At 32.2% G+C, this 24277-nt stretch overlaps 1 protein-coding gene across 4 annotated transcripts in view; it reads right to left on the bottom strand.

Moving 5' to 3' along the window:
• Positions 1 to 24277, bottom strand: part of LOC129004162 (fibronectin-like) — a 139186-nt gene that overhangs the window by 84014 nt on the left and 30895 nt on the right. For 3 of the 4 annotated variants that reach the window (XM_054432611.1, XM_054432609.1, XM_054432612.1), the window contains exons 1-2: positions 13726 to 13823; positions 2732 to 2768 (exon numbers count right to left, since the gene is read on the bottom strand). The gene's annotated coding sequence lies outside the window, so the exon portion shown is untranslated. Of the gene's footprint in view, positions 1 to 2731; positions 2769 to 13725; positions 13824 to 24277 lie in introns of those variants that run through there. The other variant, XM_054432610.1, reaches the window with a different exon arrangement.

A 24277-nucleotide genomic window follows, 5' to 3' on the forward strand; every position in this document is an offset into this window, starting at 1 on the left:
GGTCAATACGAACATACGAACAATACGAATAATACGAACATAATATGTGGCGTCCCCATTTCAATTGATAATAATCATGTATACAGGGTGATTGGTACTCAGTGTGACAAACATTTTTTCGTGTAAGTAAAAAGTAAATGAAGTGAGATAATGAATTTAAGAGGTTCCAAATCTAAACATTAGCTTCCTAAAGAATTATTTAGTTTTTCAAAAATAACTATGTTTTTAAACTTATTACATCAATTTATCAATTACCTGTATATGGATTTGAGCAGATAATGCAATTTTCGTGTTCTACATTAAATTTTTAATAAGAATAATAGAAAATAACAAATTTTCGGCGGGTAATGCAAATGTCAACTGGTGTTGTAGTAGGTCTCTAGAAAACTGAAACTGTCTAATAAGCTGCTAGGTGTCAGTAGAAATAAAATTCGATTCATACTATACCATATCATCCCAGTAGTACTGTATGGTTCAGAAACTTAAGCCCTGACCATGGAACCGAAAAACCTTATCGCTAGGTTTGAGAATAGAGTGTGCCAGTGCCAAGGAAATATACAGATAACAGCGGTTGAGATACGAAAGAAGAGAGCTAAGAGGAATGTTTAAGCACCTAGGTGTGGGGTACATCAAACAAGTGTCTGTAAATCGACCAATTACACTTCGAGGCTTTTGAAATCAACGCAATCGCTGTTTTATTGTAAAATTATCGGATCTAAAATGCATATCGTATAGGCCTATATTCAGATAAAAGAAATAGGTGGTCACGTGATTGTTTACAAAATGGTTTTCCCTATTTAAACTGCCACAATTTTTCTCTATGCATGTAAACTAGCTGTTTGAATTAAATACCGTTTTAATTGACTACTTGATTCCCGTACATAGGACGGGAGCTAGTAATAATAATAATCATAATAATAATAATAATAATAACAATAATCAACTTTAAATACTAAATAACCAGACCAATGTGTTATCACAAAGAATTGGCTAATGGTGGGATATGGCCCTGGACATCTAGCGGAAATCCTCATATCTTACCATATAAGGTGCACTTATTCACTGTTTCAATAAACCACTTCACCTGCCATAAAAATCTAATTGATAATAATAACGTGTTGTGATCAAAATAGCAAAACAATTGAAACAATTTTGATAGCGGCCTTCCCAGGTTATTGATTGACCTAATACTGCCACTGACGTCAATGACATAATTAGGTATTATGTTATACAATGTTAGAAGATTAGCCTACTTCTCAATAATTAAAGCCAGTATTTCCTATATTTGTTGTCACAGTAGTTTTGGATTAAAATGCTTGCCTTAAAGTTTCCCATATTGAAGAGTATAAGATATACGGTAGAATATTTCAAGTATGGTATTGAATACTACTATTAGCTTTATCTTGATTTGAAACGGGGTGCGAGTATAAAAATATACATATGAGTAATTTAAAACAAAAACATGCAATGTCACCAATTCTACTGTAGACATTACTTATTTTCTACAATCTATTGTATCACCATACAATACATTTTGTTAAACGTGAACATTAGACTAAGTATTGAATAATATAAATTTCAACTACTCGTGCGACGATATACAAAGCCAAAAGCTTTCGAAAATGTAGATAAGCGTATTGAAACATTGTATGTTTCTCTGTTTGCTCGTCATAAAATGGTAAAATGTTAAAATTTAAGCGTAGAATAAATAACTCTTAAGTGATTTAATCATAGGTTCATTATTATCTTATATAAATAATGGGAAAATTAAACGTTTTGGATATGTTGTCCGAGTTAATGTTTCGATAACCAAGAGAAATTACCTAAGGATAACACGTGTAATATAAGTCATAGTAATAGTGCTGCAGTCGTTGAAATATCATCCAGAGGTAAAAAACGTTACTCAACGGAAATGCAAAGTTAAACATCAACTAGAGGATTTCAACTCTAGGGAATGCCGCGTCCGGATGTTGTACTCTTAAATTTACTTAGATTTTAAGCCCTTGCGCTTTAATTAGTTAAGTTCTTTATCATTTTATTGTTTTCACTATTGCTTAGGTTTTACATTTTTGAAATTACTGCATGAAGGGTAAGCCTAATCATGTGGTTTTACTTTAAAATCATATTTATGCTAAAGCACTTGTAAATTTGATGGTTAATTTCGATTGTTGATTTTTCTTTATATATCTAATACTGTGGATAGTTATTATAGTTAGTAAATTTAATTAATTGTCTGAATTTTTCATACTACGTTGAATGTTCTTCCAAAAAATTTACATTGAAGCATAATTTTAGTCTTTTGAAAGAAATGTTAAGACATTCTTTATCGAGATTTGTTGGTTACTACTTGAAACATACATTTTAGCCAGAATAGGTAAGCGAGTAGTATTTTACTAGACTAGTGTTCTTCTTTTGTGTTTGATTCAATGCAATATTTTTAGCCAAGCCAATATAAAAAAGCTTTTCATTGAGATACATAATAGGTGATTCCATTGTTTGTAATAAAAAAAATTACAGTGACTCACAGAATGCACAGAATTGTTTTGGTGTGGTTTCATATTTATTTACCTTCTTGATCCTCTTTAATTCTTGATACTCTTAGTTGATCTTAAAAATAGCTGTATTGTTGATCAATATTACATTTACGCTAAAGAAAACCCAACGTATGCATCCATAAATATAACAACTAGCAAAATTTAACAATAATGTAAAACTAAATAGATTTACTTACAGAGAACGAAGCTCTCAACTCCTCGATGTTTAGAAATCTGGAAAAAAGAAATACATAGAGAGACAAATTATCTGTACCCAACGACAACGCTTTCGTATAGGAACGCTTTCTTAAGTATGTTTGTATTGAATGATGTTTTCCTGTGTTTGGAACATAAAAGGTAACGCATACTTTATTATCCAAAGCTATAGCCAAATAGATTTAGTTTTCAGTAAAATGGTAAAACTTCTCAAAATGAAAGTTATAACTATATAAATTAATACAACGATCGAGCACTTTTACCAAAACATTACTTAACGTTATTGATTGGCCAAATACTGAGGCTGTTTTAAAAATTTAAAGAAAAAGATGATTTTGAGAAAATAAGATAATCAACAATATGATTATCTTATTTTCTCAACCTATTATTATAATTTTCAATTGGATTTAATTTGTTCTAACGGTAATTTAATTTTGCAATATTTCATTTACCACCTAAAGAGAGTGGTTTATATTTTTACTGTACCAAATTTAGGTTTAAAAAGGACTGTTTGGAACAAAATCGTAAACACAATGTAAATTCTTATAGGCCTAAATCTAACAGTTAAAAACATATGTAACCTCATACCTTAAAAATAACTGTATTAAACGAAATATTAATGAATAGGGCTTATATTTCATTCGATAAAATTAAGTGATTTAAATTTTTAATGGGATATTCCTCTTACCTACCAAGCAACACAGAATGAAAACATTGTGTCCTAGATATATTCATAACTCATTTTAACATCACCGATAATTGTCAATGCCATTCACAGCCTAGAGAACAAATTACCTCCACATTTGCAATCCATTTGCAAGTTGGCGTGGAGAATCAGTAGGAATGCATTGGACTGCCATTCCTGATTAATGGATCCTCGGATGAGATTGGTGGATGTGACGATTAATATCACCATCTCTGACTTGATATTATCTCTCAGTTTCAGGCATCGTCGTCAAGCCTTAATCACATACTTGATTTAGTTGCAACTGTATACCACATTTAAGACTACTATTTATTTCTATTTGTATTTTTTAATACTTGAATGGATTAAATGTGAAAACATCAACAAGGTTTCTGTTAACCCAGCTGTTCTTGATCATTGAACTATTGATAAATTGTCCTGACTTAATCAACTGATTACGACCAGTACAGCCAAACAATATTGCACTCTATTCTGCACTCATGCTTCACTTATATTCAGTACGACGCTTCATTGTGTTATTGTCTCCACATCTATATATCTATATATATAAAAGACAAAGCCCTCACTGACTGACTCACTCACTCACTCACTCATCACTAATTCTCCCACTTCCCATTTACCTAGGAGGCTGAAATTTGGTACACTGATTCTTTAGGCATTAAATGGGAAAGCTAAGTTGTTTTTATTCTGATCAGACTCTTGGGCTCCGCCCTAGTAGCTCTGGAGTTTCCCATGTTAACCTTATGAGTACTCATATTTAAATGGAATTAATGAATCTTAACAGCTGTTTCAATTAAACTAGTTGGTTCTGTTCTATGATGTTCAATAGCATTAAAGTTACAAGGATTACCAACAGGGTGCAGCACTATTATTTTTTTTAACTTTATGACAACAGCTAATTTGCAACCAAAAGGTGAGTGAGCGTAGCGAACGATCTTCAACCTTGAGGCGAGTTAGCGTAGCGAACGGGGTCGCCGGAATTTTATCCCCCTGGAATTTTACCCCCTGGGCAAAGCTGACGTCACTATGACGTAGTAGCCTGAGTGGCCAAAAGTTTGTTCGCGGCCGGAATTTTACCCCCGCGGATTTGGAAGTCTAATGAATATAGTCAGAGCGTGATTAATTAGATTAGCGATAACAACCGGAATTTTACCCCCTGTCCATATAACTAGCGTTTAGACAACTGAAGATGTACGGGCCGGATTTTTACCCCCGGATTTTTACCCCCCGGAATTTTACCCCCTGGCCGATTTTAGACATTGAATTATTGATTTTCTCATTTCTGTTTTTAATTAATTGTAAACATTTCATTATTAAGTAGTCTATCTTTATTTATTTATTTTGTAATCTCAACTAAGTAAACAGAATTCGCTGTTTTGTTTTGATAATATTAACCAACAGTTGGCTTCAAAGATCGAATCCTGATACTCGAATCTCAAAATTAAAATTAAAAACCTGTTCAATTAGTTAATGTTAAAAATAATTTAACATAAATGAATAATTTAAATAACATAAATAATTTACATAAATTAAATAATCTGAATGAAGATAATCAATCATTCTCACTAATTTATATATCTGGCCAGGGGGTAAAAAACCGGGGGTAAAATTCCGGGGGTAAAGATCCGGGCCGTACATTCTAGGTTTTTATAATTTGATGTGTTCTGATTAAATTCACAACCGTGAAAATATATGTTTAATTCCGCGTTTAATCCATCGAGCTGATGTCGCGAAACTCAAAAGTTCGCGGCCGGAACTTTACCCCCTGGTTTGTGACGTCACGTTTGCCCAGGGGGTAAAATTCCAGGGGGATAAAAATCCGCTACCCCAGCGAACGAGCTAACCTGAAGGCAAGTGAACGCAGCGAACGAGCTCCAACCTAAAGGTGAGTGAGCGTAGCGAACGAACTTCAACCAGGACGTGATTGAGCCATGCAAATGAGCTCACTTATGAAGTAAAACGGGGCAAAGCCCGCGGGTACAGCTAGTAATGATATAAACCCCTTAGTTGCGTTCACTTTAGTCAGTTAAGAATAATATATTTAATTGTTTAATATAAAATTGTGTACCGTAATTTTTAATTATATAAAAAAAATACTAACTATGTTTTGTCGTTTTTCTAGTCCACCCGAAAAGTCTGGAGATCTGTTCAAAAATACACAACGAAAGACGAATTATTGTTTCCGGGAGACGAAAGCAATAAAAGAGCAAAAAAATAGACTAAAACCTTTTGATATTGAAAGGATAATTTTATTTTACCGTTTAAAATATAAAAAAAAAAACATTGAGTGACTCTCTTTTTATATGGATGAGTCATCATCCCTAAGAAAGTCTCATACAAATACATTTTGAGAAACGTGATTTTTGTAAGACATTAAAATTAAATAGGGCCTAACAAATCTTATCATACGAAATATACTTTTCTTCAATTTCTGTGAATAAACAAAATGTACAGATTTAAAACGTACAACAAATAAAAATACAAAAGTTTAACCAAACCTAACAATAAACCTAGATTCAGCCTACCTCTACTTAAAAACAATTGATGTATGTGGTGACTGCATTTAAACATAGTTCAACAGAATATATAGAGTAGTAAAATAATAAAAATAAAAATCGGTACATATTATTTGACACAGTATTTATATTGAAAATGTCGGATCAGTCAATAAACACGTCGTTTAGATAATAAATACAAACTAGGAGTGTATTAGTTCTACCTAGTTAAGGTGCGATGTGAAAAGCGTAGTTTTAATCCCTAAAGATAAGTGCCTACTCGAATATCTGTCTAGAACAAGATGCATTATACATATACATCCCTCCAGGTACCTAATTGACACGTGACCCAGCTTTAAATTATTCAAGTCTTCACTCCGAGCTGTCCAAAATGATCTTGTTTACGTAGAACTCCTTGATGACGTCAGAATATGGTAGAACCAATGCCAGTCCTAACTAAACTTATATTTTACAGAACACATATTTGATGGCCAACATTTAATTTGAATGCTATGCAGATACTAAATGACAACAAGCCGAGTAATTGTAGAGAATCTCGTTGAAACAAAGCCCAGACTTGGCACTTGACAGAGGTTGGACACTTCCTCAGGCGTCCTTCATTTAAATGGGGACTTAGATGATACTGGGAAACTTATGGGTGGGTTTGAAGTTTAAAATTTGTATTCAGTTATCTAATATGAATTTATTTATGATAATCATAAGAAATTGTATAAAAGAAATTGGTAATTATATTATTAGCCTTAGATGCTTTTACACAACAAAACATTTTTTTTTCGTTTAAAGGGTGATGTTGACCATAGACAATTATTGTATTGTAATGCAGAAACAGTTAAATCTGTACATTTTGATAATGTGTTTTCAATTCTCTTCATATTGACACTTATTACTAGTTTCTTATTATTCGTTTACCAGCAATTGTTAGTTATACTACAATACACGCCAAATAAGCCTCTCACATACATCGTGCTTCTGTCAAACTATATTTTTCTCACTTAGTATTTCATACTATAAAAGTTGTTGGATACATGACAGAAGCTATAGTTTACAATGATAAAAACCAGTTTAGTTTGATTCAGTTAAAATTAATTGAAGGACAAGAAAATAAATGTATTTCAAGCAGCCCATTATGTCATTGGCTCAATTTAATGGGATTCTTTTTTATTCCATTGCTACAACTTTAACCAGTATATTGGATTTATACCTCACGTTTTGTTTAAGTGTGTTAAAGGTGTAGCTACCTAAGTGTTATATATTTTTCCTTTCCTCCGTTACGAGATCTTTTTTGTATGGCATAAACATTTTCAAAAAGGTTTCTTGGTCAAATTAACAATACAAATTATATACAGCTTATGAGTAGAATTATGAACCTTACTGAGTAGAAGGCTAACCCAAGCCAAACCATTGGCCAGTCTTCATGTATTCAAATTTCAAACACACCTGTTTGAGTTTCAAGTTTTCCTGATTTTCCAAGATTTTCATAATTCAAATAATAAAATCTTAGGTTTCTTGGCAGAGTATCTTTAGTTCAGGCTGTATGTAACAATATAGAGTATTTCAATTAACACGCAGCTCAAGATTAAGCAAAGTAGTGTCCATAAATAGTCGCCGAACGGTGATCGATTGCTTGGTAAGTGTACCTCGTGATTTGGACATGTAGGTCAGAGAAGGCGTGTGTACACAGTTAACGCACAAAATGAAGGCACAAATCGTTGGAAATGGAAATGTAAGCTTACGTTTACTATAGTTAGAATCCTAAGAAGAAAATTACTGGAATAGCCTATTATACTCTTATATCTATCATACTTACATCTTATATCAGCAATGTTTGCTTGTATGTAACATGCTTGTACGTTTGCACAAAGATCTCGTAACTTGTCTTGACGATTTTCTTCAAATAATTTATGGTATTTATTTCAAAAAACGAGTTTAAGCAGTTAAAACTGTCAAAAAAATCTAATTACGTAAAACATGAAATTAAAAGTCAAAATTGTTTGACATTGTGTAACCATGTTGGTTGAACAAAATAACAAAGAAAAAGTAAACAAAAGACTTGTAACATGTGTTTATAACAAGCTATCCACAGTCTACTAGCAAACTACAAAAATACAGTACAAAGGGGAAAACATCAGCTGTTGTAATTGAGCAATTTTTACACTGAAGATTAATTGATATAGGGGGAAATAGTTGAAAATACTACCGATCAAAATACTTATTATTTTACTTTGATCACTCCTACCAAAACTTTATCCCCTACCCCGAAGTACCGAGTCTTTCTTTTTGGCAAACTTTGGTTCTAAAAGTGAAATAAATATTTGTTAAAATTACAGTAGGCTATATTTATTTTATGTAAATTAGAATTTAAACACAAATTTTCAATCAGCTGTTTTAATTTGAACAAACTAACTGTCAAACCATGTTAATGCAAGTATAAGCTATGCTATTATAAACCATTGATTTTTACCATCGACTGTAAAATAAAGTAATGTGTTTTAAGTTGCCAGGTTAAAATGTACATTATAATAAATTTAAATTCCACTGAAACGTAAATAACAAAAGCCAAAATTAGTTATAAATAAAAAGCAAGTTTCCTTTATATTGCTCTTAAAATGAAAATAAACTACACCAAGCCATTGCTTGGTCCCCAGGTACTAAATAGTTTAAGTATTAAGGAACTATAATTTTTAAAGTATAATTTCACATCTAGTCAACCGTTAGCAGTATTTAGGACAGAAGGAGAAACATTTATAAAACATTTGACGTGCTATTTATTACTTTATTTATATCTTATTAATGCTACGTGTTTGAACCCTGTGGGAAATTATTACTTGACCTTACCGGTTTATATGGAATTGACATTTGACATTGAGGTTGGCATCTCATCTGGACGTATCAACTGCAGAATCTTTCTACTCAGTGAGGCAATAGGGGATTAGCAACTCATATGGTGTTTTACTGTCGATATAACATGAAACAGCTAAAAAAAGATGCTCTTTTAGTTTCAATGATTTAAATTTTAGGAACAACCCTATGTTCATAGTGACACACTTTTCTGGGGGACTAAATTGGGTAACATTATACATATTTTTTAATTGTCTACAGCTTTGTCACAAGGAAGAGATTTTTCCTTCCCAGAGTATCTGCAGCGTGTCTTCAGGTGTGTGTGTGTATTCCAAAAGAATAAAGAAGACAAGTGAAATGCCGATAGCCATGAGTCATTTTCTTTGCAGGTTACCATCCATATTATGAAATGTTTTGGTATTTTAATTAGCAACTGCTGCGTCTAGGAAGCAATTTTTAATGTGTTCTGCTCAGCTAAGAATAAGTGTCGTAAGTAACAAAAAGTGGATTTTGAATAACTCAATTCAGTTCACTATATTGCTGAATCTTTCCCTGTGGTCCTATTTTATTTTTATTTTTACCAGTTGGTAGATAGATCCACGTAGAATAAATTGTGCAAGTTTATTTGAATGTTCTTGATATTAAATAAGTGAATAAAATGGTTGCAGACCTTGAATCCAAACACCATGAAATTTAACAGGATATTAGAAGGAAGTAGGCCTACACTATATGACTCCACTAAAATACACCCTTTTTACAACTTCTTCTAACTACTTTCTAAATTCTTCTATGATACATAGATTATCCACAGTTGAAGCATGCACAAATCGATAATTTAAATCTACTAGTGAGCATAGTAAGTGTGAGAACTATTATACAATAAGGCAGCAATCGCGCGCATGGTTAGGCCTAGTTCTGACTGAATGTTTGTGAGGCTTCCGTCTCACGCAAGGCTTCTGTTGCCCGCACACAGAGTAACGTGAACAACTCTAGTGAACATAAAACCCGCCAATCGATATAAACCCACTCACTTTCCCTCCAAAATTATGTGGAATTATTCTATAGGTGCAGGTGCAGGAGCAGTGGCGTTTTGGTTAATTAATATAACTATTCATATAAACTAGGTGTTTAATTCCTTCCGTAATGTCGGTTAGTCGGTGGCTTAGTCGGTACATAGACAAAAGAATTAAATTTATTTTATATGTCTATGGTCAGTAACACTACGGACGTAGGGCCCAAGGCAGCGTTGTCGAAGATTCGGATACTGGTTCCTCCTACTTTGCATTATGAGGTAGCGCATTACAATACCTGTAGTGAGTTGCCTTTAATAATATTGTGTTTTGTATACAACCATATACACATAAGGTTTAGTAAGTAGCTTGTTGGATGTTGGGTGATGTAGATAGCATAGCTAATGCTAATCCTCTTGTCTCTGTCCATGCTTGCATGATGAGGTGGTGCATTACAATATCTGTAATGAGTTGCCTTTAATAGTATTGTGTTTTGTATACAACCATATACACATCAGGTGTAGTAAGTAGCTTGTTGGATGCTGGTTGGTGTAGGTAGAGCATAGCTAATGCTTATCCCCTTGTCTCTGTCCATGCTTGCATGATGAGGTGGCACATTACAATATCTGTAATGCGTTGCCTTTAATAGTATTGTGTTTTGTATACAACCATATACACATCAGGTGTAGTAAGTAGCTTGTTGGATGCTGGGTGATGCAGGTAGAGCATAGCTAATGCTTATCCCCTTGTCTCTGTCCATGCTTGCATGATGAGGTGGCACATTACAATATCTGTAATGCGTTGCCTTTAATAGTATTGTGTTTTGTATACAACCATATACACATCAGGTGTAGTAAGTAGCTTGTTGGATGCTGGGTGATGCAGGTAGAGCATAGCTAATGCTAATCCCCTTGTCTCTGTCCATGCTTGCATGATGAGGTGGCACATTACAATATCTGTAATGCGTTGCCTTTAATAGTATTGTGTTTTGTATACAACCATATACACATCAGGTGTAGTAAGTAGCTTGTTGGATGTTGGGTGATGCAGGTAGAGCATAGCTAATGCTAATCCCCTTGTCTCTGTCCATGCTTGCATGATGAGGTGACACATTACAATATCTGTAATGCGTTGCCTTTAATAGTATTGTGTTTTGTATACAACCATATACACATCAGGTGTAGTAAGTAGCTTGTTGGATGCTGGGTGATGCAGGTAGAGCATAGCTAATGCTTATCCCCTTGTCTCTGTCCATGCTTGCATGATGAGGTGGCACATTACAATATCTGTAATGCGTTGCCTTTAATAGTATTGTGTTTTGTATACAACCATATACACATCAGGTGTAGTAAGTAGCTTGTTGGATGCTGGGTGATGCAGGTAGAGCATAGCTAATGCTAATCCCCTTGTCTCTGTCCATGCTTGCATGATGAGGTGGCACATTACAATATCTGTAATGCGTTGCCTTTAATAGTATTGTGTTTTGTATACAACCATATACACATCAGGTGTAGTAAGTAGCTTGTTGGATGCTGGGTGATGCAGGTAGAGCATAGCTAATGCTAATCCCCTTGTCTCTGTCCATGCTTGCATGATGAGGTGGCACATTACAATATCTGTAATGCGTTGCCTTTAATATTATTGTGTTTGGTATACAACCATATACACATGAGGTGTAGTAAGTAGCTTGTTGGATGTTGGGTGATGTAGGTAGAGCATAGCTAATATTAATCCCCTTGTCTCTGTCCATGCTTGGATGATGAGGTGGCACATTACATCTGTGAAACTTCATGCATAAAGCACGACAGTTTACCACTGTTTACCGGACATTATCGAATAACTGTATATTATGTTTTTGTAGTTAAATGTGCAGCAAATAAATTCAGGTAGCTTACGTAATCTTTTTTATATTTTCGATAATGCTTTGAGAATCTTCCAGACAGTCACTTTTTGAAACGTAATATCAAATTTGTAGTGATGGAAATAGTTAATAAACAAATTGACAAAAATAAAGTACACCAATCTAGGATTAGTCCTCAAACCGTATTACAATGCACATTCGCAGAAAACTATTACGTCGTATCCCTTTTGTATGGTCTGCCTACACGCATCTAAGATCACGGAATTTGTCTAAGTATTCAAGAGATTTTGAATTCCAGTCCAAAATTAAAATGAATATCAACATAATTGAAATTAGTGATGTAGAGATTAACACAATAAAAACTTTTAAACAATATCACATTGTTAAAGATAAAAAAGATTAATTGGCTTCTGCCAGTAACATTATTTACGTTAATTTTCATATTTCCCTTGGGCTACGCCCCATGGGCTTGTTTTCATTAACTCGCTTTCTTGCAAATTTTGATACTCCCCGATGAGCTAGAGACTTGAAATTTGAAACATAGCTCACAAATGGAAGACAATGCAATATTATATCATTTAATTTTCATATTTCCCTTGGGCTACGCCCCATGGGCTTGTTTTTATTAGCTCGCTTTCCTACAAATTTTGATATCAATTTTAAATGAAGTTCCCGATGAGCTAGAGACTTGAAATTTGAAACATAGCTCACAAATGGATGACAATGCCATATTATATCATTTAATTTTCATATTTCCCTTGGGCTACGCCCCATGGGCTTCCAAATTGTCCATGTTTACATTTTGAAAGAATGTAAATAAATATATCAATTAATTTAAGTCAGCTGTAAATACTTAAATTTGACAGTTCAAAGAGCAGAGGTTAAGAGGTACAGGTTATGCTCCCAAGAGATTCTTTATACAAACATTTCAAAATATAGATAAACAATCTGATTGCAGATATAAATATGTTTGTTAATAATGTAAATTGTTATTTATTTATTATTCTACAAAGTAAACAATAAATTAAATAGATTGATATATTTTATAGTTAGTAGGTAGGCCATACATTCAATCTCGTACATAATTATATGAAAAGAAACTCAAATAAACCTTAGATTTCCCACATGCCTCTGTCTTAATCTGATATAGATATCACGCATTAAAAAACTAAAAAGTAGAAAATAATTTATAAATAAAACACTTTTATTAAAACATAACGTTTTTAAACGCACTTAAAAGTAGAAAGTAATTTCTAAATATGTGGAGAGTACAATACTTGTAAGATTTAAAACGAAAAACGTGGGGTGCATTAGTTACATTAGTTAATAGGTGAAGGTAATTGTAAATTATCTTTTGCATGCACCCCACGTTTTTCTTTTTAAATCTTACAAGTATTGTAATCTTCACATATTTATAAATTATTTTCTACTTTTTATTGCGTTTAAAAACGTTTTGTTTTAATAAAAGTTTTTTATTTATAAATTATTTATGAAAATGAATACAAATTCGACCAACCATGTATGTTAATCTACGTTTTGAAAATCAGGTGATAATAATTTCTCATGCGTACACCATGGAATCCAAAATTGATTACACATTCGAACTTTATAAAATCTTCTATATCCAATAGGCCTAGTCAATGATAAAATCTACCCAGGTATTCAAAAAAAAAAAAAGAAAAAAAAGAAAACTGAGCAGTTGAAGTGGTTTTTAATTCCTGTCGATTTTTAAGAATGTAATTTATGTTTGCCTGTAAATAATGTGTTAAATTTGTATTTAATCTATGTTTTGTACAGTAAATGGGACTAAAATAGCTTTTCCTAGAAAATTTATTTTTTACATTAATCACGACATAATATTTAGCCTTTAAAAATATTAATGTTTTATGTAGAATAAAATAAAGCAGAAGGCCTACTACTGTATTTGAATCTTTAGCGTGTTGTAGACCGCATTTTATGACTAGGATGCCTCTTCATTCCACAAAATCCGCGTACGAAGCAAAAATACTACTTTATAAATTTAAGAAAAAACTCAGTCACTTACCAAAAATGTAACACCATTGTAGACAAATATCACTTAAATTAAAATATAAGTTTTTCAGGTATACCAACACTGACCAACTATCAGAACAAACTCAAGCGTCGCACTGTTGTGTTGTGTTGACCAACCTGAGGGTGGTGCAGGGAGGCAAACTGTTGCCCGAAAAATATCGTTCCCTGTTACCAACATAAAACAACAAAATGATGGTGCGGGTGAAATCTACCTGTTGGTTTGGAAGTTTAGGTTTAGACTCCATGAAGGACTCCGTTTTTTTGTGTAGGATTTTATTTATTAAATTCAATCCCAATTCAATAAAAAAATAAGTAATTTTAGAGTTAAATATTCATTATTACAATTTACAGTAATCCGCACGTTGAATTTGGAATTATTCATCAAATTACTGCAACTACAAACGTGGGTTGAATGAATAGTGAATGCATTGACACTGATGTACTTTATTTGTTTACAATATTTATTTTTATTTATGCAATATTTAATAAAATACAGTGAAGTACCTTAAAGCTGGGTTTTCCTAGGCGCGGAGTTGGCGAGCGGAGAGAGGAACGCGGAGAGCGGAATTGAAATTAACATGGCATTCCGCTCCGCTTCTAGGAAAACAGTAACATTAAATTTCCTAAGACGAGTGGAGTCCGCTCTCCGCGTTCCTCTCTCCGCTCACCGACTCAGCGCCTAGGAAAACCCGGCTTTAAGAGGTACCACAGTGAAGTGGTGGTCTTGAACCAGCATTCCACGGTCCATCAACCTACGACGCTACGCTACCATTGAGCGTGTCCAGTTAAACAGTGTACAAGCTGTAAAATTGTTGAACACTAATACAGTTGAAGCACATTACTTAAAAAAGTTCAGAAATCTCTTAAGATGTTCAAACTAAAAAAAAAAGAAAAAAAAACTATTAAGAGTGCAAAAACTAATTATTGTGCGATTGGCATAAATTTATTTTCTTTGGGTGGTTTTAATATGGCTTGATATGTAGTAGAGTTTATACCAAAGCAACATAGATAAATACAATACATTTTATGATACATTTTTCATCTACCTTGTTTATTTATCGAGCTTGATGTGGATAAACATGCGGTCTTTAAAACCTAAAAGTGATTCTTTCATTCTTTGAATGTAACATTTTGTAGCTTTCCCAGATAAAGGTTATTTTTCATAAGAAATTAAATGCAGTGTATATCTCTTATTACTCAGTTTTATTATCCAGGTAAACCTTTTTATTTGACACTGTAGAACTCTGACAAGTTACAAGATCTAACCAAACAAATGCGAAAGAGGAAAACCTAGGACAATTTGCTTAAACAACCACCCTTATCATCAGCTTCCTTTCAATTCTTTGATCCTAGTCTGATGATGGATACGGGTAGTTGTAGGCTGCGGGCAACTCTTTTAAGAGCACAAAGTTTCGAGCAACAATGATCCAATGTTTATGGAATTTGGTATAAACGTGTAAACCTACATTTATTCGAATTAGTTCGTGAACCAGCATGATCGGACTATGGGAAGAGGAGTTTATGGCGGATCTTTGTGGGGTAAAAATAGATTTTTCCCATTTTTACCCTAAAAACATAAAATACGGCAATTTCTTTCTAAATCATTTTGTGTAGCTTAAAAACAAATAACTTACTATATTGAAGCGTTGTTTTTAGCTTATCGTAATAGTTCAGGAGAAACTCCAAAAAACAGTAAATTTAAAAGTTCTATGTTATTCTTATGGAGAATAAATGTAAATGGTTGTAGTTTGTTTGATTATGGACATATTTTGATCATATTTGGACATTTATATATCTCATACTAAACTTCCTTATAGCAGCAAACATAAGTACTCGTTAAAATAATGATATATTAAAGTAGAGAGTAAGAAATTAAATTTTTAAGAAGATTTTTAAATGAAACCCCAATCAGGCAAAAGGAAATTTGCTTATTCTGCAGGTTTGCTACGGAGTGGGTATTAATACTTATTACTGGGTGACATTTTTTGGTTGCTGGCCTAGTGCTTCACTTCTCAAGTCTCTAGTCAAGATATTCACTAATCCCCTCAACTAGAAAGGGTTTTAGTGGTTTGGTAGTGCCGTGACCAATTCAGAAACCTCCTTAAGTTGTATATAAAGAGCTATTTACCCTCCACTTATGTTGATAGAGAAGTAACTCGGTCTATGAGAGTACTCTCTGCTTTGGAAGACTCCCTTCAATAAAAACTATTCAACAGTTAAATAGTGTATAGTATTCTCTTATGTCCACAAAGTTATGCAATAAGCCTGATATAACTCCAAGCAAACGAAATTTCAATTAAAATGCACTATCTACAACGGAAACGTCTTTGGATGCAATATTAATAATCCGGCATAAGACTGCAGCAATCAAAGCCAAAGCTAATGAAAACGCTGGTGGCTATTTATATCCAAGACTTGGATGTCTGGATAAATTGCTTGGTTATTTGTTTCTGCTATCTAAAGAATCCTTTGAGAAAGTTTGGAATGCAAAAAATCTGAATCCTCTGTTGTCATAAACATTTGTCTTGTTAAATTATTAATAATTTAATGCAAGACCTGATTCTCAAATTACAATTTCTGTTGATAAATAATATATAAATTAGCGATTTGTTTCCACAAATATGATTATTTTTTTTATATAAATTATCGTTTGTAGGCCACCCTGTCTATTATTGTTGTGATAAATATTCAAGTTGTAAACTATGACATAGGCTACTATTTAACCTAGTTACGCGTTACCTAGTATACACATCTTTATGAATCAAGCTTAGGTGCAGTTGTTTTAGGATCAGTTTGAGTTCTATTCAAGTCTTAATTCAATCGCCCTAATCCATAGTTTTGTGATGAGCAATTTGGTTTTTGCTCAAATCATCAAAGAAATTAGTATGTAACGGAAATCAGTGGCAGAAGGAATTAATTTTAATGAAAGCAAAGAACGAGAAGAATTTAAACTATCATGAAAAATAACAATCCACATCAATGTAATGGGGATCTTCTGTATAAAAAGGACTTTTAAGACTTTAAATCAGTACAAAATATTTACTATTTATTTAATTATAATTTTATATTAGTTGGTACATTGAACAAATTTTTCCGTCACCCCACACTATAAAAATTGGGTGTTATTACAGACAAAGGAATTTCCCATGGTGTTATGGAATGGTGACCATAGAATACAATTTCATCAACAAGAGTTAAACAGAAAGCCTCCAATAGCAGCAAAGCTGGTGAATGACAATACTAATCTAATCACTAGAGCCTGTATGTATGCTCTGCGAATCCTTTGAGCATAATGGAAAATCGCCTTTGTCTGTCATACAGGGGAGTAATTCCAGCCGTGCATAGTATTACATACATTGTTTCATCGGGAAAGAATTGTTTCTACCTATAAATAATGAATCTATCTACTTTATAAATTGTATAATAACATATATTTAGGGGCAGAGGATAAATGATGAAAGATAATAATCATAATTGCACTTAAATTAGTAGGTTACAAAGGTGACATTTTCACACGTATATATCATTACTCATATGTCGACCAACAGTTGAGATCGATGAATGATTGTTTGATGACTCTGTGGAGGAAATGTGTCACTAGTTCATGTTGTTGATTGTAGATGGGCATCTAAAAGTTTACGCCATTTCATATTGAAAACTTTTCATAACAAATTAATTGTTTTAAAATAGGCAATATTAATAATTGAAACCACAATTTCTCGAATAACTTTGTTTCTTAGTTGTTAGGTGGCTGAATGTATCTATCACAGCAAACCTGCAGACTAACAGGATGTCTTGTAACATATTGAGATTTAATTAATTCAAACTAAGATTTGGGCAGTAGTATTTTAATGGCCCGTGTTATTAATCATAATTTCCGTCATATTGCCTAATTAATTAATTAAAAAAATAATTTATAAATAAAAATACTTTTTAAAAATGCCACGTTTTAAACGCACTAAAAAGTATAAAATAATTTATAAAATGTCGAGAGAATAAATACTTGTAAGATTAAAACGAAAAACGTGGGGCGCATGCTGATTTACAATTAACTTCACCTATTGAACTATTATGATCTATTGCATGCGCCCCACGTTTTTCGTTTTAAATCTTACAAGTATTTATTCACTCAACATTTTATAAATTGTTTTATACTTTTTAGTGCGTTTAAAACGTGGCATTTAAAAAAAATATTTTTATTTATAAATTATTTTCTAATTTTTAGTCTTAATGTGTAAATATGTTAAATCTATTTTATATGGCCTCTTTATACATAACCAAAACCCAAAACCTTATTATTTGTGATCAGATGTTTTATCTTTACTTTGAAATAATTGTTTTATATTTTTAGAATATCTCGGGAGCAGAACGCACAATTTGTTTTTCAGGATTAATTTTGCCAACAGTGTCATTTAGAGGCTTGATTGACTATAACGAAGGTTTGGTAATTGAAAAATTATTTTTGTTCATAGAATAAAATTATAAATGCCTCAAATTCAATTTAATATTTTTTTATTATGAAATTAATCCGTCATAACCTAACCTAACCAACCAAACGTGCTGACTATGAAAAAATCTAATGAAGGTTTATTAATAAAAAAAATAGTTCTGTTCATAAAATAAAATTATAAATGCCTCAAATCCTATTTTATAATTTTTATTCTAAAATTAAACTATCATAATCTAACCAAACTAACCAGACTTGCTTATAATGAAAAATCAAATGAAGGTTTAATCGAAAAAAAAATCTGTTCATAAAATAAAACTATAAATGGGTCAAATTCAATTTCATAATGTTTAATTATAAAATTAAACAGTCATAACCTAACCAAACCAACCAAACTTGTTGATAATGAAAAATCCAATACAATATATAGTGCTTCGAGCGGGATTCGAACCCGGGTCCTTCGGATCATCAGCCCAGCACTCTATCCACTACACCACCGAGGCCAATGGCATCAAACGTATCGACGCGGTAATGATGTTCCCTCAGCCAATCAGAAGCCTCAAAATAATACTGTAGGCAACACTAATCCTGAAATAAAAATTCTGCGAGCAGCACCTGTACCTCTTAACCTCTGCTCTTCTATCTGTCAATTAAGTATTTACAGCTGACTTAAATTAATTTATATGTTTACATTCTTTTAAAATGTAAACATGGACAATTTGGAAGCCAAAGGGGCACAGCCCAAGGGAAATATGAAAATTAAATGATATAATATTGCATTGTCATCCATTTGTGAGCTATGTTTCAAGTTTCAAGTCTCTAGCTCATCGGGAACTTCGTTTAAAATTGATATCAAAATTTATAGGAAAGCGAGCTAATAAAAACAAGCCCATGGGGCGTAGTCCAAGGGAAATATGAAAATTAAATGATATAATATTCTATTATCTTCCATTTGTGAACTATGTTTCAAGTTTCAAGTCTCTAGCTCGTCGTGAAGTTAGTATAAAATTGATATCAAAATGTGAACCGGACAAGAAAGCGAGCTAAAAAAACGTGTTAAAAACTATCGTAGAAAACTAAATTAGTTTTAATGTTAAGATAAAATCTCAAAAATAATTCCTGCTTGTGTTCAATTCTGCGGATGTTCTGCAGTTGTTTAGTAAGTGAATTTATTTCGTGTATTTATCGCTTCAGTACTATCCATGTTATTTAAATAAAAAAATGACTGTTCATTATTTCAGATTGAACCAAAATTTTGCATCAGAGTTGAAAGAGGATAAAAAATCAAGTTAATAATAACAAGAGGAAGAGCTCTCTTCAGTTCCCTACCTGCCAACTTTTTATTTAACGTAAATTTCTTTCTGTGAGTCTCGTTTAAATCTGGACCTTCCAACTAACCGAGTGAAGCCCTAAAATTTTCCAAGGTTTGTATTTGGCAAAGTTCTGATGGGCACCATGGTAAACATCTTGTGAATCATTATAATTTATTTTGGAATGATAATTGTTTAAAATATTTAATATTTCTTCAAGTGAGTTTCTAGCCGTTTAATATACTAAACATTTTAATTGACTAATTGAAAAAGGTTAAGCCCTTGTTTGCTGCAAATTAAATATATATCCTTGCTTTGAATCTATAACATTCACATAGAGAATTCTTAGTATTACAAATTATTTAATCAATATACTATATTTGAATGGGTTAACACCCCATCCAAACGAACAGCCAGTTTACAAGGTTTACATGATAACGGCGATCTACTCATCTTAAATAACCGACAATGGTAATTTCATTTAGCAAACTCTAGACCTGAACCGTTTCATGTTTTTATTATTTCACGTGCTGAGTAACTATACGTTTAAGACAATTAGTTGCTTCTTCATTAGTATATAATTTTATTGAATTAAACCGATTAACTGCCTAATATTAAGTCAGCTACTCTTTGTTAGATTTTAGTAATTTTGACTAACTTAACTAGGAGTTAAGTGAATTTGAAAATTGTATTCAAGTTAATTAGTTTTTTCTTAGCTAATCATTCACCATAGCGTTTGAACAATCACACTAATCAATGGCATAGCTTGAGATAACGACTATTCCAGTGTCCCTGCCTTGTCATTGTAAACACATTACAATCCATATATAAACTGCCCAAAGTGCCCATGAGCTTTTGAGAAAACTACAAGTTACACCTCCATAAATCATAAACCGTACTTAAAATGTTCGTCATGACGAGAAACATTGCGCAAAACAACTATCCATTATATCACAAATTGCCCTATAAGGTCGTAATTGCTTTCCAAAGAGTACTTTCCATATACCCAATGTTAAAATACCTTAGCTGTACTTATTTGTATATTATTCTTTCAATTTATTACATTATTAAAATCGGCGTGATTATTTGTTTGTATTACTGTATTCTGTTTTGTTTATTTCAGCTCAGACTAACAAATCAATAGTTTTATTAATGCTTATGAAGTCAAACGGGGTGAAGGCCGTGGATAACAGCTAGTTATTGGTACATACTGTTTTCATGTGTTGAATTTTACCTATAATAACTTGCTGATATCTCAACCATATGAAATCAACCATTTGGTCACCGTTAATAAACTGTATCATTAGCAAAAATGCAATCTATATCTATCTATCTATATATATAATACGCTAAGCCGATTTTTGTAAACATAACTCCTCCCTCATTTTTAGACCGATTTTGATCATTAAAGTGTCAAAAGAATGGCCCTGATCTGTAGTTATGCAAAGTGTTTTTATTTTTTGAAAATCTTTATTAGTTTGGACTGGATCTTCCATCAAAGTTGGGTTTTCTCCCATAAGATTAACATGGGGGAATCTAAATATTTAATTGGAAACTTTGTCTCCACTAATTTAAGAAAACGACTGGGCGTAGAAACTTAGTAGAGGTGTCCAAAGAAATGTCTTGGTCTGTAGATGAATTATCAAAAGAAAAACGAAGTAAATTCCCTTAGGGCTCTGCCCCAGAAGCCTTTGAAAGATACCTCCACAGATTTGTTTACATTTTGGCCACGGTGGTGGTAATACTTTTTAATTAAACAGCTGTTTTTATTTTTAAATAGTATTTTAAACAACACACATTTATTGAGAGTTACTGAATTGTCCAAAGGAAGTATTTGCAATGTTATTTTCTTGAACTCTTAGAGAGCCTTTGAATGTTATAAGGCTAACGAAAAAGCGTTGTGCATGTTTACTAGCGCTACTCAGCAACAGAAATAATTTAATTTATCTCTAAAAAACATATTCTTAAAGTGCACTGAGCAGCAGTCTAAGAAATACTATGTAACTTTCTCATATAGTTACAAAATGCTCAAACTCGCATTGTGACATTAATTTATGAATCGGTTTATATTTCTCCAACAGTTATTCATCTGCAGAAGAAGTTCAGTGTGCTCTTATCGTGTCTAATAACATCCAAACACAAAAACCTTGCCTAAAATGGTACCTATCTTAACACATTATTTGTAGTGGCCTATATTACGGACCGTGGCCCACTGGGTTGGTAACATCATTAAAAGTAACACGATATTTTGGCTGGAAGAGTAAATACTATTTAAGCAGCTACTGTCATGACAGAAAGGTCATATTTCTTTTAAACTAGATCACATTATCCTTAATAAGTTGATTAACAATGCATGTAAACGTCAATATTTACGTAACAGCCAATTTACAGTATGTTTTTCTCTTTGGAAATGACATATTGCTATTTGATTTGCATTATTTGTTGCCAATGAAGCCACACGACCATATAAACGAGGAGGCCCCAACCGTCGATTTCGACGGGTTTCACCTAGTAGTTTTTAAAGGGCCAAAGCTATAAGAATTCCGTTTAACTTAATTTATTAAAGAAAATAGTTAACCTATCTAAGCAGTACTCACCAATCTAACGCATTAATAATATAAAACTGCATTTCTGTGATCGCTTATTGCTGATTCAAACATGGCTTCATCCACACATCCAAATGAAAGTAGGTAACATACTAGCAGACAATGTGTTTATGTCGGATAAGTACTTAAGCACATAAATCCACTTCTGGATGACCTTTGTATGATCAATAGTTTGGTAATTTAACAAAAAGACGTATTATATATTTCCATGGATTCTTCCTTAGGAGAGAATCTGTAGAATAGAATAGAATGTTTGTTTATTTTCTCTTTCAGATCGGATACATATAATAACAATAACAACAATAATAACAACAATCTATTACTGTAGGTTGAAATTAACTTAGCACCTGTCTGAAATATTTGTGCATTTATTTTTTTTAAGAGATTTGTTTACCATTCATGTTAAAATATTTATCACAAAACACAAAAAAACCCTATTTCTTAGTTTTGTATTTGTTTGTCCTTAGTTTTAACCTGTGGCTCAGTACCACTGTGTATTATAATGTCCAATGGTTTCAATGAGTTTATTGTTTGTATTTGTCAGTCAGTAATATAGTGCTATCTGATTATTTGATATCACATAAATGAAAACCTACGTTAAGCATATCTTTGGTGGTGTGTATTTTTTTAAAGTAATTAGATCGCTTAGCAAAAATAAATGCTATATTTTGAGAGATAAAACTGTTTGAAATGTTTTGAATGCTCATATTATCAAACAAAACTTGATAACATAAAATGTTACATTGAATTTATAAATCAAACATAACAGTAACTTAATGGTTTACACATGTGGTTTTATTATGAGTACAAAACTAAATATTGTGGAGTATAAAATAAATCTTTAGAATACTTATAAATAACAATGCAATATTTACTCGTCTTACTTATTTCGTAGAAGCTATAAAGCCTGCTGATAGCAAATACCATTTCCCATTAAGTTTCTCTTAATTGAGTTTGAAACACCTTTAAAAGCCATTAACGTTAACTGTATACACCTGAGCCATAACTTCAAAACCATTTTTAACCTTCTGCTTTTTACACAACATGCCTTATCTGATTGATCAAGGTCACATGTATAATTCCAATGAAAAAAAAAAAAAAAAACAATCGGGATAAAGAGTCAAAGACGAGTTCAACACTTAACTTTTGTTCATTTCAAATGCCTTGGGGCAATTAGGCACAACACTTCGAAACCGATAAAAACATTGCAATTTGAGTTTAGGGTTACAAGTATTTTTGGTAAACTTTGAAAACCCGTTTGGCATTTTTAGGGATCAACTCGATAATTATTCAAATAAAAAAAATTATTGACATACATACGAATGAAACAGTTCAATTTTCGTAAATTATATTTCTAATAACATTATTAAGAAATATGTTATACATAAAATAATAATCTTTTAGCTTTAACTTAACATTTTGTATTAGAAATAATTCAACAATGATCCTTCAAGGTATGTACATATTTTTAAAAATCTAGTGCATATATTACAACTGGTAGTGTGACATTTACCTTTTGCATTTCATATCCAGTATGCAAATTTTCCATATGGAAAATATGCTATTACCATAGGCTACATGATAAACCCTAGACCCGGGCATTATATACGAATTTATATTAATTAATTACATACTGTATATTAAATGGGTTGTGTTATTGGCCTCCAGGGACATCAAAACATAAAATAAAAAAAAATAAAAATAAAGTCTTCTAGTTCTATACATATTATGTGTGTTGGTGTGTGTCCGTTAGCACGACAATTCGAGTAAAACTCGTTTGATTTGGATTAAATTTGGTACAAATATAAGAGATTTAAAATTCCCATTTTTTCTTTTGGAGAGAAAGTAAACTGTTGTAGTTTGCTTGTTTACTGATGTTGATAAAATTTGACAAATTTGTTAATTTCATACTATGCTACAGTATTACAATTTAATTATAACACATTTATTTTCCTTTCCTGTAGCAGCAAACCTAACTATTAATTACCATTATTGTTTTTAAATAGATAACATCCCTGATATGATAAAGGTATTATTATAGTAAAAATCCAATTAGATAAAATGTGAATTGGCTTAGTTCTCAGGTTTGCTGAGGTGGGAGTATTTTGATCACTTTCAGAGTGGCTCTTTTTCTTCAGTACATAAAGATTCATGCAGCAAATTAATACTTAAAATTTAGGT

Source organism: Macrosteles quadrilineatus, unplaced genomic scaffold (genome assembly GCF_028750875.1).
Source record: "Macrosteles quadrilineatus isolate MER2022 unplaced genomic scaffold, UCM_ALF_1.0 Scaffold_9__3_contigs__length_116548681, whole genome shotgun sequence".
Lineage (NCBI taxonomy): Eukaryota > Metazoa > Arthropoda > Insecta > Hemiptera > Cicadellidae > Macrosteles > Macrosteles quadrilineatus.